Source organism: Triticum dicoccoides, chromosome 7A, assembly GCF_002162155.2.
Source record: "Triticum dicoccoides isolate Atlit2015 ecotype Zavitan chromosome 7A, WEW_v2.0, whole genome shotgun sequence".
Lineage (NCBI taxonomy): Eukaryota > Viridiplantae > Streptophyta > Magnoliopsida > Poales > Poaceae > Triticum > Triticum dicoccoides.
This window is the reverse complement of record NC_041392.1, coordinates 49080305-49106296: the sequence shown is the minus strand read 5'-3', so window position 1 is coordinate 49106296 and position 25992 is coordinate 49080305. Positions and strand designations below refer to the sequence as shown.

At 44.9% G+C, this 25992-nt stretch overlaps 1 pseudogene; it reads left to right on the top strand.

Annotated features, from left to right (window-relative positions):
* Window positions 1–2927: 2927 nt before the first annotated feature.
* Window positions 2928–4378, top strand: LOC119329592 (annotated as a pseudogene).
* The last annotated feature ends 21614 nt before the right edge of the window (window positions 4379–25992 follow it).

The following is a 25992-nucleotide window of genomic DNA, read 5'->3' as shown; positions in this document are numbered from 1 at the left end:
GCCTGAGCTCGCGCTACGCCTCGGATGACTACGTCCATGCGGCGTCCACCTCTGAGCCATCGCCGTTGCCATCCTCTGTTCGAGCCGCTCTTCGTGACCCGCTCTGGATGGCTGCGATGCAAGAGGAGTTTGACGCCCTGTTGCGTAACCGGACATGGCAGCTTGTTCCCCGTCCCCGGCACACCAACGTGATTACCAGGAAGTGGGTCTTTAAACACAAGCTCCGTCCTGATGGTACCCTTGATCGCTACAAAGTGCGCTGGGTCGTTCGTGGCTTCCGACAGCGTGCTGGCATCGACTTCACCAACACCTTCGCTCCAGTCCTCACGCCCGGCACGATACGCACGGTTCTCCACCTTGTGGTCTCCTGTGCTTGGCCGGTGCACCAGATGGACGTCTCTAACGCCTTCCTCCATGGCCACCTCGAGGAGCAGGTCTTCTGCCAGCAGCCCACCGGGTTTGTTGACCCGGCGCATCCCGACCACGTGTGCCTGCTTTCGCGGTCCTTGTACGGACTCAAGCAGGCTCCGCGCGCTTGGTACCAGCGCATCGCAGCGTTTCTCCACCAGCTTGGGTTCCGCTCTACCCGCTCGGATGCCTCGCTCTTCGTCTATCATCAGGGCGTCGACACGGCCTACTTGTTGCTCTATGTCGATGACATCATCCTGACGGCATGTACGGGTGGTCTCCTCGGTCAGCTCACGGCTCGTCTTCGCGCTGAGTTCGCTATCAAGGACTTGGGTCCTTTGCACTACTTCCTCGGTGTCGAGGTGGTGCGCCGTCCCGATGGCTTCTTTCTTCATCAGCGGAAGTACGCTTATGAGCTCCTGGAGCGCGCTGGCATGCTTAACTGCAAGCCCGCCGCTACGCCTGTTGATACGAAGGCCAAGCTTTCTGCCATGGATGGCTCTCCTGCTTCGGATGCTGCTTTCTATCGGCCTATTGTTGGTGCTCTTCAGTACCTCACTCTGACTCGACCGGAGATCCAGTATGCTGTGCAGCAGGTGTGTCTTCATATGCATGCTCCTCGAGACGTTCACTGGGCTGCGGTCAAGCGGATTCTCCGCTATGTCTGTGGCACTAAGAATCTTGGCATCACGCTTCATGCCTCTGCCGACACCGCCCTCACCGCCTACTCCGATGCAGACTGGGCGGGCTGCCCTGACACTCGTCGCTCCACCTTGGGCTATTGTGTCTACCTTGGACCCTCACTTATCTCGTGGTCGTCCAAGCGGCAGCCTACGGTCTCTCGTTCCAGTGCTGAGGCTGAGTATCGCGCGGTGGCCAACGCCGTCGCCGAGTGTTCGTGGCTTCGCCAGCTGCTTCATGAGCTTTCTTGCCCTGTTGATCGTGCCACGGTGGTCTACTGCGACAACGTATCGGCGTCTATCTCTCCGCTAACCCGGTGCATCATCGACAGACCAAGCATATTGAGTTGGATATTCATTTTGTTCGGGAACAGGTGGCCCTTGGCCATATTCGTGTTTTGCACGTCTCTACTTCCCAACAACTTGCAGATATCATGACCAAGGGCTTGCCTACGGCGTCATTTGAGGAGTTCCGGTCCAGTCTTTGCGTCAGCTGCGGTGCCGCTTCGACTGCGCGGGGGAGGGGGGGAGGGGTGTTGAGTAAATGTGTTACGTGCATATTGTGTATTGGGTCCACTCCTAGTTCCTTGTATAGTTGAGGTCTGTGACTCACCTTTGTACATTATATATACGTGCCTATGCACGAAGAGCAATACATCGTGCAATTCCCACAACATACACAGGGTACGCAGTGTCAACTGGACGCAGACGACAGTATGCCAGCAGTCACTGATCCGGGCGCGCTGTTCCTGGAAAGCTGGCTTTGGTAGTGTTGGAAGAGGGCTGAGATCTCACCGGAGAAGGAAACCAACACAGCGGCGCTCCATCGGTCTAAAAAAATATCCCGATTTTGAGCGCTTTGGCTCAATTCCTTTGTCCGCGAGGCGTCAACTGATCGGGCAAATCCAAAACATGCAAGGTCTTCTAGTCGGGCGGTTAACCGCTAAGGCCTATTTAGCTTGCAATTTAGAGCATGTTCGGTAATATTATTTTTCTTTCTATCTCTTTACTTGTTCTCTAGAATACACATCATGAATTTTTTAAGTTTTACACAATAACATCCGCAGCAACGCACGGGGCATTTATCTAGTTGTACTAGTGTTAGATGCCGTGTTTGCTCATTTTAGCAAACAAGCATAGGGTCCAAAATAAACGGCATTATAAAAGTAGAAGGCAAGGAGATTTGGAAGGAACGAAATGCATATGTGTTCAGGACCAAGGTGGCTCTTGTGGCGGTGATCGTGCAAACTGTTAAAGAGGAGGCGTCTATCTGTGCTCTGTCGGGCGCTACCAATTGTGTAATTTGATGCCGTGAGAGTAGGTCTTTATCCCTTTTTCACTTTGGCGGGGCTGTGTTGTCGAAAAACCGTACTCTTCTCTACAGCACAATGGAATGGCAAATCTTTTGCCTCATTTCAGAAAAAAGAAACCCCAAGGGGTTAGAAGTTGGATAGTCAGAGACTGAGATTAAATATCAAGGTTTTAAATCAACACTTTTCTTTCATGATATTCATTAATTTGGTATGTCGAGAGACGGGGACATGATTTTACTTTAAGAATATATTGCACGCTAGTTACAAGGTAGGAAGCGGGCAGTGAACGTACATGACAAAGGAGTGCGGGTTAACTCGATGACAGAAACTATCCTTGTTTAATTTGTCTACTCACTGCTAATAAGACGAGTGTACCTTAAACATATCCACGGCTCCACCCATGCTTGGTATTATCTTCCCATTTTCATTTCCCGTGATTGTTCAGTCCCACATAGATTCCTGTGCTGTGTAGTTGGTGTATAAATTAGGGCGTCCTAGACTGAGCCCTGGTGTAAACTAACTTCAAATGGCATCTCCCGTGTTCTTGTCCATCCTCCTGGTCATATTTGGCAGCTACCTTTCCATTTCTGCTGCAGGCGACGGTAAGCAAAGCTTCGTTGTGGTGTCAACCAGATCATTTCAGACAGAAGATGTCTGCTCCACATCAACAGGCGTACAGCGGTACATGAATTGAGTATGGTATAATTCAGCAGTATGACACTCGGATGTTTCAGTGACGTCGTGGCCAAACCGCGCCGCTGCGCCGCTGGTGCACAGGCACGGACCCTGCGCCAAGTCGCAGTCCACCGACAAGCCATCTTTCGCTGAGGCGCTTCACAGAAGCCGTGTCCGCGCAGACTACTACATCATGAGCAGAGCGCGGAGGGGCACCACGATGCAGGACCAGGACGAGGACAAGGTGAGCATCCCGGCGTACCTGGGCACCTCCGTCGACTCGCAGGAGTACGTGGTCACGTTGGGCCTGGGCACGCCCGCCGCGGAGCAGGTCCTCCTCCTCGACACCGGCAGCGACCTGTCGTGGATGCAGTGCACGCCATGCAACTCCAGCGACTGCTACCCTCAGAAGGATCCCTTGTTTGACCCGCGCAAGTCCTCCACCTACGCTCCCATCTCGTGCGGCACCGACGTCTGCAAGATCCTCCGGTCTGACCACCACTTGAACAATGGCTGCAGCATGAACAGCAATGGCAGCCAGCCCCAGTGTGAGTATCGAGTCGAGTACGCAGGAGGGTTAAGGACCAGCGGCGTTTACAGCAACGAGGCGCTCACGCTGGCGCCCGGCGTCGTCATCAAGGACTTCCATTTCGGCTGCGGATACAAGCAGGGTGGCCCGAGCGACAAGTTTGGCGGCCTGCTCGCACTCGGCAGATCGCCCGAGTCGCTCCCGGTTCAGACCTCCGCAGTATAAGGCGGCTCTTTCTCCTACTGCCTCCCGCCGGTGAGCAGCGGCACCGGGTTCCTTGCTCTTGGCGCGCCCAGCAACACCTCGGCCTTCTCATTCACGCCCATTACCGCCTTCTACGTGGTGAAGCTCACCGGTTCAGCGTCGGCGGGAAGCAGCTCCGCATCCCACGGAAGGCGCTCAAGGGGGGCATGCTCGTAGACTGCGGCAGTATCATCACAATGCTACCAACGACGCCCCGCGCGAAACTGAAGTCCGCGTTCCGGGCGGCCATGGCGGCTTACCCGCTCGTCCCAAGCGACCCGGACGAGACATGCTACAACTTCACCGGATACAGCAACGTCACCGTGCCCAAGGTCGCTCTCACGTTCAGCGGTGGCGTCACGATTGACCTCGATGTCCCCAACGGGGTTCTGTTGGACGGCTGTCTAGCCTTCGGCGAGTCCGGGCCAGATGGTTACGGCGGGACCATCAGCAACGTCCAAATGAGAACGTTGGAGATGTTGTACGACATTAGGGGTGGTAGACTCGGATTCCGGCCAGGTGCCTGTTGACTCCTCAAGCTATGCCTCAATCCATCGGGAGCTAGCTTACAAAAAAAAAAGATCGGTTTGGTGTTAACTGCTCGAATCCTCCAGAGTGGATGGCCCATCCGATCATCCCGTCGTTGTAGGAAATAAGCTCAACTTTGAATAATGTAGTGCATGTCGATGTGATGTTGCCATGCACATGCACAGTATAGTGCTGCATGCACGAACTTTTTCCTTTGCATTTTTCTTATACTCTCCGGCTAGCAAGGCACGCAGGAAGCAGCCATGGGATGGCGTGGCATTACGTGAGTCCTGGGGCAGCTAGACCGGAGTTTGTTAGCAGTTTGGTGAGATCCTTTGTAATCGACGTATACAGAGGAAAGAATATAAGAAAAGATCGCGAAGTTAGGCGAGGCAAAGCATTGTCTCTCTCCCGTTAGTCTCTCTCTCTCTCTCTCTCTCTCTCTCTCTCTAACCTTCTGGGCGATTCTGGCAACAAGAATTGGCATCAGAGTCATGGGTGTTCGACCTTAAGCCTGGTAGATCAAGTGGTGTCTCAACTACTACGGTCATGTTGGACTCGAGATGGAGAAGGAGAAGACGAAAGGAGATCAAACCACTATCGCACCGGTTGCATGACTCACTGCGCGGTAGTGGAGAAATCCGCGTGGTGGAGAGGGTGGTGCGCGAGACGGAGTCATCGGCGTCCATGAGGGCATGTACAACAGTCTAGACAGGTTTCGTCTGTAGCCCCTGTCCATGTCAGATATAGTCTCTGTAATTATTTACTGTAGACAGCTTTTACAATGGATCGTCTATTTAGTTGTCTATATCGTCGCTAAAATCATGAGGTGGTTGGACAGATTCTGGAAGGAGAAACTGCTCGATGCAGACACCCCTTCGTACAACGGGAGGATGGACGTCGCTAATCAGCGAATTTTGTGCGATTAGACGATCGGTAATTGTACAGATGGGTAGTTTCTCTCTCCTCTTTCTCTTTCCACCACGTAATCAAATGTCCTACGTGTACTTGCTTACAGACAGCCGAGTCAACCCCATTGTACATGCCCTGATGCTCACCCACACCAACTACATGGAGTAGTTCTTGTTCCTGCAAGTCAAGCTGCAGGTGGGTGGGCTCTGGGCTGTGATCAAGGCTTGGACCGACGATGAGCACGAGGATCTCCATGCTCGCCGCCATCCTCACCACCGTGCCGCTGGAGCTGATGCGCATGTCGGCAGCAAGGACACCACCAAGACCGCGTGGGAGACGATCAAGTCCCTGTGAATGGGCAGTGAGCACGTCCATGAAGCCAAGGCGCACGTGCGCCGCCGCTATTTGAGGAACTCTGGTTCATGGATGACAAGTCTATTAAGGAGTTCAAACTGCGCCTGACGGGGGTTGTCGCCGACCTAGATGAAGGAAATATGCCCTAAAGGGCAATAATAAAGTTATTATTTATTTCTTTATATCATGATAAATGTTTATTATTCATGCTAGAATTGTATTAACCGGAAACATAATACATGTGTGAATACATAGACAAACAGAGTGTCACTAGTATGTCTCTACTTGACTAGCTCGTTGATCAAAGATGGTATGTTTTCTAACCATAGACATGAGTTGTCATTTGATTAACGGGATCATATCATTAGGAGAATGATGTGATTGACTTGACCCATTCCGTTAGCATAGCACTTGATCGTTTAGTTTGTTGCTATTGCTTTCTTCATGACTTATACATGTTCCTATGACTATGAGATTATGCAACTCCCGTTTACCAGAGGAACACTTTGTGTGATACCAAACGTCACAACGTAACTGGGTGATTATAAAGGTGCTCTACAGGTGTCTCCGAAGGTACTTGTTGGGTTGGCGTATTTCGAGATTAGGATTTGTCACTCCGATTGTCGGAGAGGTATCTCTGGGCCCTCTCGGTAATGCACATCACTTAAGCCTTGCAAGCATTGCAACTAATGAGTTAGTTGCGGGATGATGTATTACGGAACGAGTAAAGAGACTTGCCGGTAACGAGATTGAACTAGGTATTGAGATACCGACGATCAAATCTCGGGCAAGTAACATACTGATGACAAAGGGAACAACGTATGTTGTTATGCGGTCCGACCGATAAAAGATCTTCGTAGAATATGTAGGAGCCAATATGAGCATCCAGGTTCCGCTATTGGTTATTGACCGGAGACGTGTCTCGGTCATGTCTACATTGTTCTCGAACCCGTAGGGTCCGCACACTTAACGTTACGATGACAGTTTCATTATGAGTTTATATATTTTGATGTACCGAAGGTTGTTCGGAGTCCCGGATGTGATCACGGACATAACGAGGAGTCTCGAAATAGTCGAGACATAAAGATTGATATATTGGACGACTATATTCGGACACAGGAATGGTTCTGGGAGTTATCGGATATAAAGCGGAGTACCGGACCCCCCCCCTGGGGTGGGGGGTTAATGGGCCTCATTGGCCCAAAGTGGAGCAGAGGAGGGGCGGCCAGGGCAGGCTGCACGCCCCCTCCCCCTCTAGTCCGAATTGGACAAGGAGGGAGGGGCGGCGCCCCCTCCCCTTTCCTTTCTCTCCTTTCTCCCTTCCTTCCCCCTCTCCTAGTTGGACAAGGAAAGGAGGGAGTCCTACTCCCGGTAGGAGTAGGACTCCTCCCTGGCACGCCTCCTCCTGGCCGGCCGCCCCTCCCCCTTGCTCCTTTATATACGGGGGCAGGGGGCACCTCTAGACACAACAATTGATCCTTGAGATCTATTAGCCGCGTGTGGTGCCCTCCTCCACCATAATCCTCGATAATATTGTAGCGGTGCTTAGGCAAAGCCATGCGACGGTAGAACATCAAGATCGTTACCACGCCGTTGTGCTGACGGAACTCTTCCCCGACATTCTGCTGGATGTGAAGACCAGGACGATAGAGCAACTCGCCGAGCATCTCTCGGTGTGCTATGAACATTATGACCTTGACGAGCTAAGCCACTCCACCAGACGTCTTCTTCTCACGAAGGTCGAGTGGACTGACAGTCAGCAGCAACACACATGTGGATCCTCTTCAAGTGGAGGCAGCAAAAGTAATCCTCAGGGCACACCCAAACCGTGCGCAGGTGAAAGACCTACAATGGGGAATGGAGGTGTGGGCGGCTCTAGCTAGAAGATAAAGGGAAATGCCACTATTAAGGTAAACCAGGGCATTGGATAAAGGATTGTCTCACCAGGATCAAGCATCGGGAAGAGCAGGCCAAATAGGGTCAAGCACATCTTTCCCGCGAAGGGGATGAGCACCACGAAGGGCACTATCATGTTTGGAGATGGGTCACATGTCACGATCCAAGGAAGGGGATAAGTCATCCTCAGAGGATAGAGTGGCAATCAACATGCACTGTCAGAATTTTACTTCATCCCAAGCCTCCGCAACAACATTATCTCTATTGGTCAACTAGATGAAGGGGGTGGAAGATCGAGATCCATGAGGGACTGATGACGATTCACGATCCTGTTCGGCGCATGTCCATTCATTCTCTTAATCGAGATGCACACTAGTAGTACAAAAGTAACACCCTGAGATCGGAAGCAGCTGTTGTTAACTTGATTTACACCGTATTTTAATTTAACACCCTTGCCATGTCAGACCTTGAAGAAGGAATATGAACCATCTTGCTGCTACAAAATGATTTTTATGAAAATAAACATCACGTGGAATTTTAGGTGAGAAGAGAAGTGATCAACCATGTGCTCTCTCCTTGTGGCCACAACAAAACAAGATAATCAGTATGAGTCTTTATTTTCTAAACTACCTTCAAACTTCGGCAACATTTAATTTTTGAATCATTTATACACTATGCCCAACCAGACAATGGTATAACATGAGGCTTTGCGCAAACATGAGCTGAGGCTAATGCAAAAGAAGAAGCAAAGAAGCAAGACAAATTGAAGTTCATCACCATATTTCAAACATTGATTTTGACTGGAACCAAAATATGTTACCCTAGTCCGAGATTGAGAGGCATCGGGAACACGGTGAACACAGTTCATAGGTATGCAAATTTTATACCTCCAAAACGGTTTCAAGTCTGACCCTTCAATTCTATGTCTTTATAGAACTCCGCCGCTTCAACATTATTGCAACCTTCGAGATTTATTTGAAACATGTAAACAAGTTTTGTAAGTTGTTTTCATCGGTTTCCACTAGAAGGCAGCCAGAATAGATCGTGGAGGTGAAGGTTGTGAGCATATGGCTGCCATCTGTTGAAGCCATTTTTAGTGCAATCTATTGAAGCACTTCAAAGTGTACTTCGGTGGCAACAAATCAGCTTTACCACTAAAGCGAATCTACAAGTGATTCGAATCCAATCCTTGACCATTTTGAAAATTCAGGAAGAGGGTTTTTATGCTATGGTAAAGATATTAACAAGCATGGTTAGTGCCTTGTGAAATGGGATGTTGTTTGCCTTCCCAAAAAAGCTAGTGGTATGAGTGTGCTCGATCTAGGAGTGCAAAACAAGGCACTACTAACCAAATTCATATATAAATTCTTTAACCAGCATGATATTCCTTTTGTCCAATTGATCTGGAACACCTACTACATTAATGGTGAGTTGCCAAGTTATCCCGGGAGAATTGGATCGTTATGGTGGGGAGATTGATGTTCTATCTTGGAGGATTTAAAAAATGCGACCACCCGTTCACCATCATCTGGAAGCACAGTGAAGTTATGGCATGACAGATAGAACAAGGAAACTATGCAGTCCCAATTTCGTCATCTATACTCATATGTTACAAATACCAACATCACCATGGATTCTGCTCTAAGCTACACATCTTACGGATTTTATGACATATTACATGCCTATGTCCTCCATTGTTAGCCAAACAAGCATCACAATGCAGAATTTACTGTTTGAAGAAATGATTACAATAACAAAGAAAGGTGGAGCTTAATATGGAACAGTAGTAAGGATTTCAACAAGAGATTATATCTTCAGCTGATTGGTAATCCACGGGAGGCCCCAAACAATTCCAATGGACATGGATCTCTTGTGGACTACCTAAACAGAAATTCTTCTGCTAGTTGCTTTTAAATAACAGGTTAAACACCAGAGTCCTTTTAACTAGGAAGAAGTTCTACACTGAGACAAGTAAATGTGTATTATATGATGATGAGCCACTGAGCACTTCATGCATCTTTTCTTTGGTTGTGATTTCAGCTAGAATTTCTAGATGACTATTGGCTTTGACTGGAACACTGACCATGATATAATTGATATGTTGATGGAAGTGAAAATAGATGTATCCCATTAGTTGTTTCAAAGAATGTTTGATTGTTGGCTGCTAGAGCATTTGGAAACACAGAAACAACATTACCTTTGAGAACATGATATGATGTCTGGAATACTACATATCTTGCTTCCCGGAGAACTTTGGCACTATTACCAAAAAGGCTAGGTTTAAAACTGATGAAACATCACCTAATCTTGGCTAGACTACTTTTGAACCATTGTCACTTGTAACACTGATAATACATCACTAGATCACCTTGTATATGGTCCATCTTTATTAATGAAAAGACTTACAGTAGGGGTCTGCCCTATTGTTTTTGCTCAGAAAAAGCTACAATGCTATCTAAAATAAATCCACCTTTCATAAAGCAATTTGATTTGGAGAGATTAGTTCATTACATATCTCTCCAAATATATTAATACAACATTTAGTAAATATTTTGAAACTACAATTGGTTAGAGATATACGTCTAAATTTATCAATCCTAACAACACCACCTTCTTTAGAATTAGAGTAAGAAAGGATAAATTCAATCTATATAGATCTAATTCTCCTTTCTCCGAGTCCTTGAACATGGCAAGGATTTCTGGTTTAATCATATCGCAAAATTGTTGATAAAATAAGAAAGGGAGTCCATCTAGCCAGAAGCACCTTCAACATGAGAGCCAAATTCAGCATCCTTAGATTCCTGTTTAGAAAAATGGGCCTCTAATTTGGAGTTATGCAATTAGAGACTTTATATTTTTCCTCCCAGATATCATATTTTAACTCTATATTTAACTTAGGTTCACAACTAAATAAATTCTTATAATATTAGCCAACTGTTGGGGAACACAGTAATTTAAAAAAATTCCTACGCACACGCAAGATCATGGTGATGCATAGCAACGAGAGGGGAGAGTATCGTCTACGTACCCTCATAGACCGTAAGTGGAAGCGTTATGACAATGCGGTTGATGTAGTCGTACGTCTTCACGATCGACCGATCCTAGTACCGAACGTACATCACATCCACAATCTGCACACGTTCAGCTCGGTGATGTCCCACGAACTCACAATCCTGTAGAGCTTCGAGGGAGAGTTCTGTCAGCACGACGGCGTGATGATGGTGATGATGATGCTACCGATGTAGGGCTTCGCCTAAGCACCGCTACGATATGACTGAGGTGGATTATGGTGGAGGGTGTATCGCACACGGCTAAAAGATCAATGATCAACTTGTGTGTCCATGGGGTGCCCCCTCCCCTGTATATAAAATAGTGGAGGAGCGGGAGGGCCGACCCTCTACTATGGAGCGCCCTGGGGAGTCCTACTCCCACCGGGAGTAGGATTACCCCCTTCCATGTAGTAGGAGTAGGAGAGAAGGAAAGGGAAAAGAGAAGAGAAGGAAGGAGGGGGCGCCGCCCCTCCCCCTAGTCCAATTCGGACTAGGCCTTGGGGGGCGCACAGCCTCCCCTCTCTCTTTCCCCTAAATCCCAATAAGGCCCATATACTCCCCGATGAATTCCCGTAACACGCCGGTACTTCGATAAATACCCGAACCACTCAGAACCTTTCTGATGTCCTAATATAGCCTTCCAATATATCGATCTTTACGTCTCGAACATTTCGAGACTCCTCGTCATGTCCTTGATCTCATCTGGGACTCCAAACAACCTTTGGTACATCAAAACACATAAACTCATAATACTCATCGTCACTGAACGCTAAGCGCGCGGTCCCTACGGGTTTGAGAACTATGTAGACATGACCAAGACTCATCTCTGGTCAATTACCAATAGCGGAACCTGGATGCTCATATTGGCTCCTACATATTCTACGAAGATCTTTATCGGTCAAACCGCATAACTATATACGTTGTTCCCTTTGTCATTGGTATGTTACTTGCCCGAGATTCGATCGTCGGTATCTCAATACCTAGTTCAATCTCGTTACCGACAAGTCTCTTTACTCGTTCCGTAATGCATCATCCCGGAACTAACTCATTAGTCACATTTCTTGCAAGGCTTATATTGATGTGCATTACCGAGAGGGCCTAGAGATACCTCTCCGACAATCGAAGTGACAAATCCTAATCTCGATCTATGCCAACTCAACAAGTACCATCGGAGACACCTGTAGAGCACCTTTGAAATCACTCAGTTAAGTTGTGACGTTTGATAGCACACAAAGTGTTCCTCCGGTATTCGGGAGTTGCATAATCTCATAGTCAGAGGAACATGTATAAGTCATGAAAAAAGCAGTAGCAACAAACTAAACGATCATCGTGCCAAGCTAATAGAATGGGTCAAGTCAATCACATCATTCTCTAATGATGTGATCCCGTTAATCAAATGACAACTCATGTCTTTGGCTGGGAAACTTAACCATCTTTGATTCAACGAGCTAGTCAAGTAGAGGCATACTAGTGACACTCTCTTTGTCTATGTATTCACACATGCACTAAGTTTCCGGTTAATACAATTCTAGCATGAATAATAAACATTTATCATGATATAAGGAAATAAATAATAACTTTATTATTGCCTCTAGGGCATATTTCCTTCACCAACAACATCAATAATACCTTTCAGGTCTTGAATAGTTCCACCATCACATTCTAGCATTATAATCTGCTTCTTTCTCCTGTTCTGATTAAGAATGGAGTGGAACTAAGTTGTGTATGTGTTCATTTACCCTTCAAGCACCTCTCTCCCCCTGGATCTTTGTCTGGATTTTACTTGCTCATTTTTTCGTACACCATTTAGTTTACCTACAATAGAAGATATTCAATGTTTATAGTTGGGAGATTGACATCGAGATTCAGAAAGAACGTCTACCATATCAAATTCAGAAATCAAGCTTGCTTATGTATGTTCTGAGCAGCTTGAAGATTAGCATTCCACCCTGTTAAAAATCTTCTCATAACACCCCACCTTAAAGTGCGAAATATCAATAACTTTGGTATGGGATAATTAAGTGCCCAAGCTTTATGAATTACTTCTCTAAAGCCTGCAATCCCCATCCACCATTTTCCAAACCTGAACATTTTAGTTTTATGGAGATGGATAGTTGCGGTCTCCAATACCAAAGGAGTATGATCACTCGCCACTCTAGGCATAGCCTTAATCTGGACCCTAGGAAACATACAATCTCATTAAACAGTAATAAAAAATCCTATCAAGAGTAGCTATAATTAGATTATCCTAGTTATCAGCCCAAGTAAATCTTCTACTAGCATTCCTAATTTCCATTATCCAAATTTATTAATCCAGGTAAATTTTACATTACTTCTTGTGTCAATACTGGGAGGGATCACAAAATTTGTGGTTTTCATTTACTGTTGGTAACATATGCGAGGCGATGTGGATTGTGAGGTGAGGTGTGCCATAGTAGAATCCACTATGGGTTGTCTTACAAGTCTACAGCATGGTCGACCATCAATCTCTTGGGGTCTTCTGCTGCAAGACTAGACTAGGCTGATCAGATCCATGGTGGAGCATAACAGTCCAACGACTGCCAAATACAACGGCCCCGATATGCATTAAGCCCAGTTCTAACGCTTTTGAATTGTTTGATTCACCAACCATTGCCAGGAATTATACTTCATCAAGGTGACAATTTCTAATGATTGTCACTCTCCAGACAACAATTTTACAAAATGTTTGCACCGAAGGTATAGACGGTATATATACCGCCCTCCTTCAAAAATAAAGGTTTGACTTCTCAGATCTTATGTGACTCTGCTCGTCGGATCAGTCACAGCGGCTGACAACTTCCGAAGGTGTATATGAAAGAGCGGCCACGACTATGGGCGAGCAATGGCTGTAGAGTTGAGTCCTGCAATCCGTCTTCAAGAGCAGGCGCGAGTGAGTAGGAAACTGCAGATAAAGAACCAAACATTACAAGGCCCATAACGTATATCTGGACAATCGATTATCATGGCTATCATTATCAATGACCCAATCTAGATAATTCTTAATTGGTAGCAACATTGTAACAAACACAGGTACTACAGATCATCAATTCATCATATTGTGATGTAGTACTAAACAGTTTCAGAGCTGTCTGACAGACTATGCAACATGCAAGATTGGAGACCAATGGACTGCTGGTTGGGGAGGCATTATTTTTCACCGATCATGTGGGAGCTCAGAAAATGATGCACGGATGCGTCCATTGCAAAATACATTCAGACGTTCCGCACACTCTTGAAAAGAGATGCCTTGAACGTGTAGCAACATAGTATACTTCCTCCATACCAGAATAAGTGTCTTAAAGTTAGTACAAGTTGATGCACATATTTTGGGACAGATGGAGTACTAGACTATTGTGTTTGTATGTACTACTACGATTAATATATAGACTTTGTGCATACTAATACACGGCCGCCTATGAAGCTTGTTGAACCCTGAAACACGGCCTCTGGGTCTGTATCAATTAGACTCGGTTATCAAAGTTTACTCTAGAAAAACACTACTCCTTCCATACGAGAAAGCTTGTTCCTCAAATGGATGTATCTAGCACCAAGTTAGTACTAGATACATCCATTTGAAAAACAAACTTGGGATAAGTTTTTTCGGACGGAGGGAGTACCTGTCAATAATCACTTGACCGTTGCACACCTCATCTGCCATGATCGATCCACCTCTCGCACTTCCTCCGCCCGAGGTCCATCTACCGTTAGTCCCAGGCTGTCCGCGTTGCTTCCTGCCTAAACTACACGAGTCCAATGACTTCATCTATGGTAGTCGGTGTGCTGCCCACTGTTGGGATGTCCTTCTCATGTGGGCTGTGAGGAGATGACCATTTGAGGCCTTTTAGGCAGCCCAAAGAGGTGCAGAAGCCCACTACTCATTAGGGTTATGACCTAGGGTCATTTTAGACTTTGCACATGAGTGGATGGGGATGCTTTACCCTCCATCCAGCAGCCACCACCAAGTGTGACGAAAATCAGTTCATCCTTCAAGAAAGAAGAAGAGAGAAAACCAAGAGAGTAAGGGAAGAAGAGGAAGATTGACAAAAGAAACAAAGGAAGCTCCTCCCCAAGGTTGTGATGGTCCAGATCCACTACCTTGTCTCCTTCAAGCTTTGGTGCCACCATCTTTGGTGAGATTTTCCAATCCCTAGTTCTTGAGACCCAAATCTTGTTGTGTTCATCCAAGATTCAGAAATCTTGATGTATGAGATCCTTTAGTGTTGTCTAGAGAAGAACTTGTTGTATCCCACGTTTGATATTAGTGGAAGAGGATTTTGGTGGCTTCGGCCCGTGGTTTTTTCCCATTAGTTGAGGGGTTTTCCATGTAAAATCTGGTGTCTCTTTATTGATGCTTGGTGCTGTCCAGAAAAGTTACTCCTACCACAAGACACTCGGCTGAGGAGTGTCTTGCCTGCTGAGTAACATTTTCTGCCTCCATATATGTTGCTGCGTATGTTTTCTTTCCGTGCTAAGAAACGATCCTTGAGTTGGTACATGATATGGTGTTGAGATTACTTGTTTCCGCTGCAGTTTTCAGTTAGCAACAAGGGCATTTGTGTGCTAATTCCCAACAGAGTGCCATCAGAGCCTTGGTTGCTTAGAAGGTTGCAAATCCCAGTTGCTTGATTGTTGCTGGAAGTGCTGCTCATAATGGCTTTGGAAGAAAGCGCTACTACAAGTGGCATGATAAAACTTGATTCTTCCAATTACTCATTATGTAAGCCCATGATGGAAGACATCCTTTATTGCTAGGATTTGTATGAGCCAATTGTGAAAGACAAGATACCCACCGGTGTCATGGAAGAAGAATGGAGAGTGTTGCACAGAAAGGCAGTAGGTATGATTCAGTTGTACATCAAACACAATATTTCCCACCATGTTGCAAATGACACAAATGCTTATGAGATGTGGCAGAAGTTGGAGTCTATGTATGAGAGGAAGACATCAATGAACAAGGCCTCGGTGATTAAAAGACTTGCAATGCTTGAGTACCGAGATGGCACAAGTGTGATTGAGCACTTAAATGTCTTTCAATGCCATATAAATCAACTTTCAGCCATGAAGATCAACTTTGAAGATGAGGTGCAAGCATTGTTGCTGCTGAGTTCCATGCCTGATAGTTGGAACACGCTTGTTGTGTCACTTAGCAATTCAGCTCCGGATGGGAAGCTGACTTTGGAGATGGTGAAGAACAGTATGCTGAATGAAGAAGCCAGAAAGAAGGAAAAGGGTGATGCCTCTTCTTCTGATGTGTATGTGGCTGAAACCCATGAGAAGAGTGAGAATCATGGAATCAGCAATACAAGATTTCAGCAAGGCAAAAGCAAATCCATGGGAGATCAAAGACAAAACAAAGAAAATATATTACTTGCTTTCATTGTGGCAATCCGGGACACATAAAGTGCGAGTGCAGGGAGTACAAAAGGGAGCTTGCAGAGGGGAAACTCACAAAGGAAACTGAGCAAAAGGCTGAGACCAGTTCAGCCATGACTGCAACATATGAGGACTATCTAATCATTGAAGATGAAGATTGCCATAGTGATGTTCATGATGATGTCACAAGTTGGGTTGTGGATTCAGGTGCATTCTTCCACATCACATCACGCAAGGAGTATTTCACATCTTACACTAGTGGTGTTACTGGCCAAGTGAGGGTGGGAAATAGTGGTTTGTCAGCAATTGTTGGCAAGGGATCTATATGCATTGAAACAAACACAGTTTGCAGATTGGTGCTCGACGATGTGATGCATGTTCCTGACATAAGGCTGAACTTGTTGTCAGTGGGCAAGCTTGATGATATCAAACATCCTAGTTATTTTTCTTGGGGAACGTAGTAATTTCAAAAAAAATCCTACGCACACGCAAGATCATGGTGATGCATAGCAACGATAGGGGAGAGTGTTGTCCACGTACCCTCGTAGACCGAAAATGGAAGCATTAGCACAATGCGGTTGATGTAGTCGTACATCTTCACGATCCGACTAATCAAGTACTGAACGCACGGCACCTCCGAGTTCAGCACATGTTCAACCCGATGACATCCCTCGAACTTCGATCCAGCCGAGTGTTGAGGGAGAGTTTCGTCAGCACGACGGCGTGGTGACGATGTTGATGTTCTACCCACGTAGGGCTTCGCCTAAGCACCGCTACAGTATTATCGAGGTGGATTATGGTGGAGGGGGGCACCGCACACGGCTAAGAGATCAATGATCAATTGTTGTGTCTTTGGGCTGCCCCCCTGCACCGTATATAAAGGAGCAAGGTAGGAGGAGGCCGGCCCTAGGAGGGGGCGTGCCAAGTGTCGAGGCCTACTAGGACTCCCTAGTCCTAGTAGGATTCCACCTCCCATATGGAATAGGAAAAGAGGAAGGGAAAAGGAGAAGGAAGGAAGGGGGCGCCCCCCTTCCCTAGTCCAATTCGGACCAGACCAAGGGGAGGGGTGCAGCCACCCTTGAGGCCCTTTTCCTTCTTTCCCATATGGCCCAATAAGGCCCAATACGTATTCCCGTAACTCTCTGGTACTCCGAAAAATACCCGAATCACTCGAAACCTTTCCGATGTCCGAATATAGTCGTTCAATATATCGATATTTACGTCTCGACCATTTCGAGACTCTTCATCATGTTCCCGATCTCATCCGGGACACCGAACTCCTTCGGTACATCAAAACTCATAAACTCAAAATATAACTGTCATCGAAACTTTAAGCGTGCGGACCCTACGGGTTCGAGAACTATGTAGACATGACCGAGACACGTCTGCGGTCAATAACCAATAGCGGAACCTGGATGCTCATATTGGCTCCAAATATTCTACGAAGATCTTTATCGGTCAGACTGCATAACAACATACGTTGTTCCCTTTGTCATCGGTATGTTACTTGCCCGAGATTCGATCGTCGGTATCTCAATACCTAGTTCAATCTCGTTACCGGCAAGTCTCTTTACTCGTTCCGTAATACATCATCCCGCAACTAACTCATTAGTTGCAATGCTTGCAAGGCTTAAGTGATGTGTATTACCGAGAGGGCCCAGAGATACCTCTCCGACAATCGGAGTGACAAATCCTAATCTCGCAATACGCCAACCCAACATGTACCTTTGGAGACACCTGTAGAGCACCTTTATAATCACCCAGTTACGTTGTGACCTTTGGTAGCACACAAAGTGTTCCTCCGGTAAACGGGAGTTGCATAATCTCATAGTCATAGGAACATGTATAAGTCATGAAGAAAGCAATATCATCAAACTAAACGATCAAGTGCTAAGCTAACGAAATGGGTCAAGTCAATCACATCATTCTCCTAATGATGTGATCCCGTTAATAAAATGACAACTCATGTCTATGGCTAGGAAACTTAACCATCTTCGATCAACGAGCTAGTCAAGTAGAGGCATACTAGTGACACTATGTTTGTCTATGTATTCACACATGTATTATGTTTCCGGTTAATACAATTCTAGCATGAATAATGAACATTTATCATGATATAAGGAAATAAATAAGAACTTTATTATTGCCTCTAGGGCATATTTCCTTCAGTCTCCCACTTGCACTAGAGTCAATAATCTAGTTCACATCGCCATGTGATTTAACATCAATAGTTCACATCACCATGTGATTAACACCCATAGTTCACATCGACATGTGACCAACACCAAAGGGTTTACTAGAGTCAATAATCTAGTTCACATCACTATGTGATTAACACCCAAAGAGTACTAAGGTGTGATCATGTTTTGCTTGTGAGAGAAGTTTAGTCAACGGGTCTACCACATTCAGATCCATAAGTATTTTTGCAAATTTCTATGTCAACAATGCTCTGCATGGAGCTACTCTAGCTAATTGCTCCCACTTTCAATATGTATCCAGAATGAGACTTAGAGTCATCTGGATCAGTGTCAAAACTTGCATCAACGTAACCCTTTACGACAAACCTTTTGTCACCTCCATAATTGAGAAACATATCCTTATTCCACTAAGGATAATTTTGACCAATGTCCAGTGATCTACTCCTAGATCACTATTGTACTCCTTTGCCGAACTCAGGGCAGGGTATACAATAGGTCTGGTACAGAGCATGGCATACTTTATAGAACCTATGGCTGAGGCATAGAGAATGACTTTCATTCTCTCTCTATCTTCTGCCGTGGTCGGGTTTTGAGTCTTACTCAACTTCACACCTTGTAACACAGGCAAGAACTCCTTTTTGACTGTTCCATTTTGAACTACTTCAAAATCTTGTCAAGGTATGTACTCATTAAAGAAACTTATCAAGCGTATTGATCTATCTCTATAGATCTTGATGATCAATATGTAAGCAGCTTCACCAAGGTCTTTCTTTGAAAAAAATCCTTTCAAACATTCCTTTATGCTTTGCAGAATAATTCTACATTATCTCCGATCAACAATATGTCTTTCACATATACTTATCAGAAATGTTGTAGTGCTCCCACTCACTTTCTTGTAAATACAGGCTTCACGCAAGTCTGTATAAAACTATATGCTTTGATCAACTTATCAAAGCATATATTCCAACTCCGAGATGCTTGCACCAGTCCATAGATGGATCGCTGGAGCTCGCATATTTTCTTAGTACCTTTAGGATTGACAAAACCTTCTGGTTGCATCATATACAACTCTTCTTTAATAAATCCATTAAGGAATGCAGTTTTGTTTATCCATTTGCCAGATTTCATAAAATGCGGCAATTGCTAACATGATTCGGGCAGACTTAAGCATAGATACGAATGAGAAACTCTCATCGTAGTCAACACCTTGAACTTGTCGAAAAAATTTTTTGCGACAATTCTAGCTTTGTAGATAGTAACACTACTATCAGCGTCCGTCTTCCTCTTGAAGATCCATTTAATCTCAATGGCTCGCCGATCATTGGGCAAGTCCATCAAAGTCCATACTTTGTTCTCATACATGGATCTCATCTCAGATTTCATGGCCTCAAGCCATTTCGCGGAATCTGGGTCATCATCGCTTCCTCATAGTTCATAGGCTCGTCATGGTCAAGTAACATGACCTCCAGAACGGGATTACCGTACCACTCTGGTGCGGATCTCACTCTCGTTTACCTAGGAGGTTCGGTAGTAACTTGATCTGAAGTTACATGATCATCATCATTAGCTTCCTCACTAATCGGTGTAGTAGTCACAGGAACAGATTTCTGTGATGAACTATTTTCCAATAAGGGAGCAGGTACAGTTACCTCATCAAGTTCTACTTTCCTCCCACTCACTTCTTTCGAGAGAAACTCCTTTTCTAGAAAGGATCTATTCTCAGCAACAAATTTGCCTTTAGATCTGTGATAGAAGGTGTACCCAACAATTTTGTTTGGGTATCCTATGAAGATGCACTTCTCCGATTTGAGTTCGAGCTTATCATTTTGAAAAATTTTCACATAAGCATCGCCGCCCCAAACTTTAAGAAACGACAACTTAGGTTTCTTGCTAAACCACAGTTCATACGATGTCGTCTCAACGGATTTATATGGTGCCCTATTTAACGTGAATGTAGTTGTCTCTGATGCATAACCCCAAAACTATAGTAGTAAATCGGTAAGAAACATCATAGATTGCACTATATCCAATAAAGTACGGTTATGACGTTCGGACACACCATTATGCTGTGGTGTTCCAGGTGGCATGAATTTGTGAAACTATTCCACATTGTTTTAATTGAAGACCAAACTCGTAACTCAAATATTCGTCTCCGCGATCAGATCGTGGAAACCTTATCTTCTTGTCACGATGATTTTCCACTTCACTCTGAAATTCTTTGAACTGTTCAAATGTTTCAGACTTATGTTTCATCAAGTAGATATACCCATATCTACTTAAATCATCTGTGAAGGTCAGAAAATAATGATACCCGCCGTGAGCCTCAACACTCATCGGATCGCATACATCAATATGTATTATTTCCAATAAGACAGTTGCTTGCTCCATTGTTCCGGAGAACGGAGTTTTAGTCATCTTGCCCATAAGGCATGGTTCGCAAGCATCAAGTGATTCATAATCAAGTGATTCCAAAAGTCCATCAGCATGGAGTTTCTTCATGCGCTTTACACCAATATGACCTAAACGGCAGTGCCACAAATAAGTTGCACTATCATTATTAACTTTGCATCTTTTTGGTTTCAATATTATGAATATGTGTATCACTACGATCAAGATCCAATGAACCATTTTCATTGGGTGTGTAACCATATAAGGTTTTATTCATGTAAACAGAACAACAATTTATTCTCTTACTTAAATGAATAACCGTATTGCAATAAACATGATCAAATCATATTCATGCTCAATGCAAACACCAAATAACACTTATTTAGGTTCAACACTAATCCCGAAAGTATAGGGAGTGTGCGGTGATGATCATATCAATCTTGGAACCACTTCCAACACACATCGTCACTTCACCCTTAACTAGTCTCTATTCATTCTGCAACTCCCGTTTCGAGTTACTACTCTTAGCAACTGAACCAATATCAAATACTGAGGGGTTGCTACGAACACTAGTAAAATACACATCAATAATCTGTATATCAAATATACCTTTGTTCACTTTGCCATCCTTCTTATCCGCCAAATACTTGGGGCAGTTCCGCTTCCAGTGACCAGTCCCTTTGCAGTAAAAGCACTTAGTCTCAGGCTTAGGACCAGACTTGGGCTTCTTCACTTGAGCAACAACTTGCTCTCTGTTCTTCTTGAAGTTCCCCTTCTTCCCACTTTGCCCTTTTCTTGAAACTAGTGGTCTCATCAATCATCAACACTTGATGTTTTTCTTGATTTCTACCTTCGTCGATTTCAGCATCACGGAGAGCTTGGGAATTGTTTCTGTTATCCCTTGCATATTAAAGTTCATCATGAAGTTCTACTAACTTGGTGATGGTGACTAGAGAATTCTGTCAATCACTATTTTATCTAGAAGATTAACTCCCACTTGATTCAAGCAGTTGTAGTACCCAGACAATCTGAGCACATGCTCACTGCTTGAGCTATTCTCCTCCATCTTTTAGCTATAGAACTTGTTGGAGACTTCATATCTCTTAACTCGGGTATTTGCATGAAATATTAACTTCAACTCCTGGAACATCTTATATGGTCCATGACGTTCAAAACGTCTTTGAAGTCCCGATTCTAAGCCGTTAAGCATGGTGCACTAAACTATCTAGTAGTCATCATATTGAGCTAGCTAGATGTTCATAGTGTCTGCATCTGCTCCTGCAATAGGCCTGTCACCTAGCGGTGCATCAAGGACATAATTCTTCTGTGCAGCAATGAGGATAAACCTCAGATCACGGATTCAATCCGCATCATTGCTACTAACATCTTTCAACTTAGTTTTCTCTAGGAACATATCAAAAATAAAATAGAGGAGCTAAACGCGAGCTATTGATCTACAACATAGATATGCTAATATTACCAGGACTAAGTTCATGATAAATTAAAGTTTAATTAATCATATTACTTAAGAACTCCCACTTAGATAGACATCCCTCTAATCCTCTAAGTGATCACGTGATCCATATCAACTAAACCATGTCCGATCATCACGTGAGATGGAATAGTATCAATGGTGAACATCGCTATGTTGATGATATCTACTATATGATTCACGCTCGACCTTTCGATCTTAGTGTTCCGAGGCCATATCTGTTATATGCTAGGCTCGTCAAGTTTAACCTGAGTATTCCGCGTGTGCAACTGTTTTGCACCCGTTGTATTTGAACGTAGAGCCTATCACACCCGATCATCACGTGGTGTCTCAGCACGAAGAACTTTCGCAACGGTGCATACTCAGGGAGAACACTTATACTTTGATAAATTAGTGAGGGATCATCTTATAATGCTACCGTCAATCAAAGCAAGATAAGATGCATAAAAGATAAACATCACATGCAATCAATATAAGTGATATGATATGGCCATCATCATCTTGTACTTGTGATCTCCATCTTCAAAGTACCGTCATGATCACCATCGTCACCGGCGCGACACCTTGATCTCCATCGTAGCATCGTTGTCGTCTCGCCAATCTTATGCTTCCACGACTATCGCTACCGCTTAGTGATAAAGTAAAGCATTACAGCGCGATTGCATTGCATACAATAAAGCGACAACCATATGGCTCTTGCCAGTTGCCAATAACTCGGTTACAAAACATGATCATCTCATACAATAAAATTTAGCATCATGTCTTGACCATATCACATCACAACATGCCCTGCAAAAACAAGTTAGACGTCCTCTACTTTGTTGTTGCAAGTTTTACGTGGCTGCTACGGGCTTAACAAGAACCGTTCTTACCTACGCATCAAAACCACAATTATAGTTTGTCAAGTTGGTGATGTTTAAACCTTCGCAAGGACCGGGCGTAGCCACACTTGGTTCAACTAAAGTTGGAGAAACTGACACCCGCCAGCCACCTGTGTGCAAAGCACGTCGGTAGAAACAGTCTCGCGTAAGCGTACGCGTAATGTCGGTCTGGGCCGCTTCATCCAACAATACCGCCGAACCAAAGTATGACATGCTAGTAAGTAGTATGACTTATATTGCCCACAACTCACTTGTGTTCTACTCGTGCACAACATCAACGCATAAAACCTAGGCTCGGATGCCACTGTTGGGGAACGTAGTAATTTCAAAAAAAATTCCTACACACACGCAAGATCATGGTGATGCATAGCAACGAGAGGGGAGAGTGTTGTCCACGTACCCTCGTAGACCAAAAGCGGAAGCGTTAGCACAACGCGGTTGATGTAGTCGTACGTCTTCACGATCCGACTGATCAAGTACCGAACGCACGACACCTCCGAGTTCAGCACACGTTCAGCCCGATGACATCCCTCGAACTCCGATCCAGCCGAGCGTTGAGGGAGAGTTTCGTCAGCACAACGGCGTGGTGACGATGTTGATGTTCTACCGACGTAGGGCTTCGCCTAAGCACCGCTACAGTATTATCGAGGTGGATTATGGTGGAGGGGGGCACCGCACACGACTAAGAGATCAATGATCAATTGTTGTGTCTTTGGGATGCCCCCTGCACCCGTATATAAAGGAGCAAGGGAGGAGGAGGCTGGCCCTAGGAGGGGGTGCGCCAAGTGTGGAGTCCTACTAGGACTCCCTAGTCCTAGTAGGATTCCACCTCCCATATGGAATAGGAAAAGAGGAAGCGAAAAGGAGAAGGAAGGAAGGGGGTGCCCCCCTCCCCTAGTCCAATTCGAACCAGACCAAGGGGAGGGGTGCGGCCACCCTTGAGGCCCTTTTCCTTCTTTCCCGTATGGCCCAATAAGGCCCAATACGTATTCCCGTAACTCTCCGGTACTCCGATAAATACCTGAATCACTCGGAACCTTTCCGATGTCCGAATATAGTCGTCCAATATATAGATCTTTACGTCTCGACCATTTCGAGACTCCTCGTCATGTCCCCGATCTCATCCGGGACTCCGAACTCCTTCGGTACATCAAAACTCATAAACTCATAATATAACTGTCATCGAAACTTTAAGCGTGCGGACCCTACGGGTTCGAGAACTATGTAGACATGACCGAGACACGTCTCCGGTCAATAACCAATAGCGGAACCTCGATGCTCATATTGGCTCCCACATATTCTACGAAGATCTTTATCGGTCAGACCGCATAACAACATACGTTGTTCCCTTTGTCATCGGTATGTTACTTGCCCGAGATTCGATCGTCGGTATCTCAATACCTAGTTCAATCTCGTTACCGGCAAGTCTCTTTACTCGTTCCGTAATACATCATCCCGCAACTAACTCATTAGTTGCAATGCTTGCAAGGCTTAAGTGATGTGTATTACCGAGAGGGCCCAGAGATACCTCTCCGACAATCGGAGTGACAAATCCTAATCTCGAAATACGCCAACCCAACATGTACCTTTGGAGACACCTGTAGAGCACCTTTATAATCACCCAGTTACGTTGTGACCTTTGGTAGCACACAAAGTGTTCCTCCAGCAAATGGGAGTTGCATAATCTCATAGTCATAGGAACATGTATAAGTCATGAAGAAAGCAATAGCATCAAACTAAACGATCAAGTGCTAAGCTAATGAAATGGGTCAAGTCAATCACATCATTCTCCTAATAATGTGATCCCGTTAATCAAATGACAACTCATGTCTATGGCTAGGAAACTTAACCATCTTCGATCAACGAGCTAGTCAAGTAGAGGCATACTAGTGACACTATGTTTGTCTATGTATTCACACATGTATTATGTTTCCGGTTAATACAATTCTAGCATGAATAATACACATTTGTCATGATATAAGGAAATAAATAATAACTTTATTGTTGCCTCTAGGGCATATTTCCTTCAATTTTGGTGAAGGGAAATGGAATCTCACCGAAGCCTCTTTGAGTGTGGCTCGAGGAAGTAAGCAAGGTAATCTCTATGCGACTAAAACCAAGCTATGCAATGAGGTGTTGAATATTGCTGAAAAAGACACTTCGGTTGAATTGTGGCATAAGAGGCTTGGGCATATGAGTAAGAATGGCATGCATGCTCTTGCTCGCATGGAGTACCTCCCTGAGTTGAAAGGTATATCCTTGAAACCCTGTGCACATTGTTTTGTATGCAAACAGCATAGGTTTGCATTTCATACACTCCCTCCACATCGTGCAGAAAATGTTCTTGATATTGTGCACACTAATGTTTGCTCCATGACTGAAAAATATGATGGTGGAGCATTATACTTTGTGACTTTTATTGATGACCATTCCAGAAAGGTTTTTGTGTATGTGCTGAAACACAAATACCTGACGCTTTAAGCCTTCAAGGAGTTCCATGCCAAGGTTGAAAGAGAAACTGGCAAGAAATTGAAGTGCATGAGATCAAACAATGGTGGTGAATACAGAGGTCCTTTTGAAAGGTATTGTAGAAAGTTTGGCATCAGACTTGAGGAGAGTCAACCAAAGACACCTCATCTCAATGGTCTTGCAGAGAGAATGAACAGGACACTCAGGAGGGTCACAACTATGCTCTCTCATGCTCATTTACCTAATTCTTTTTTGGTTGAAGCTTTGATGAATGCTATGTATGTGGTTAACCTATCTCCCTCAGTTCCTCTTGCAGGTGATATTCCTCAGAGAGTTTGGACAGGGGATGAGGTATCATACAAGCACTTGAAGGTCTTTGGTTGCAGGGCATTTGTACATGTTCCAAGGGACGAGATATCCAAGCTTGATAGCAAGACAAAGCAGTGCATCTACCTCTGCCAACCAAGTGAAGAGTTTGGCTATAGGTTGTGGGATCCAGCCAATAGAAAGATTGTGAGAAGCCGAGATGTGGTGTTCATTGAAGATGAAACAACAAAAGATATTGGGAAACCAGAGAAGCCA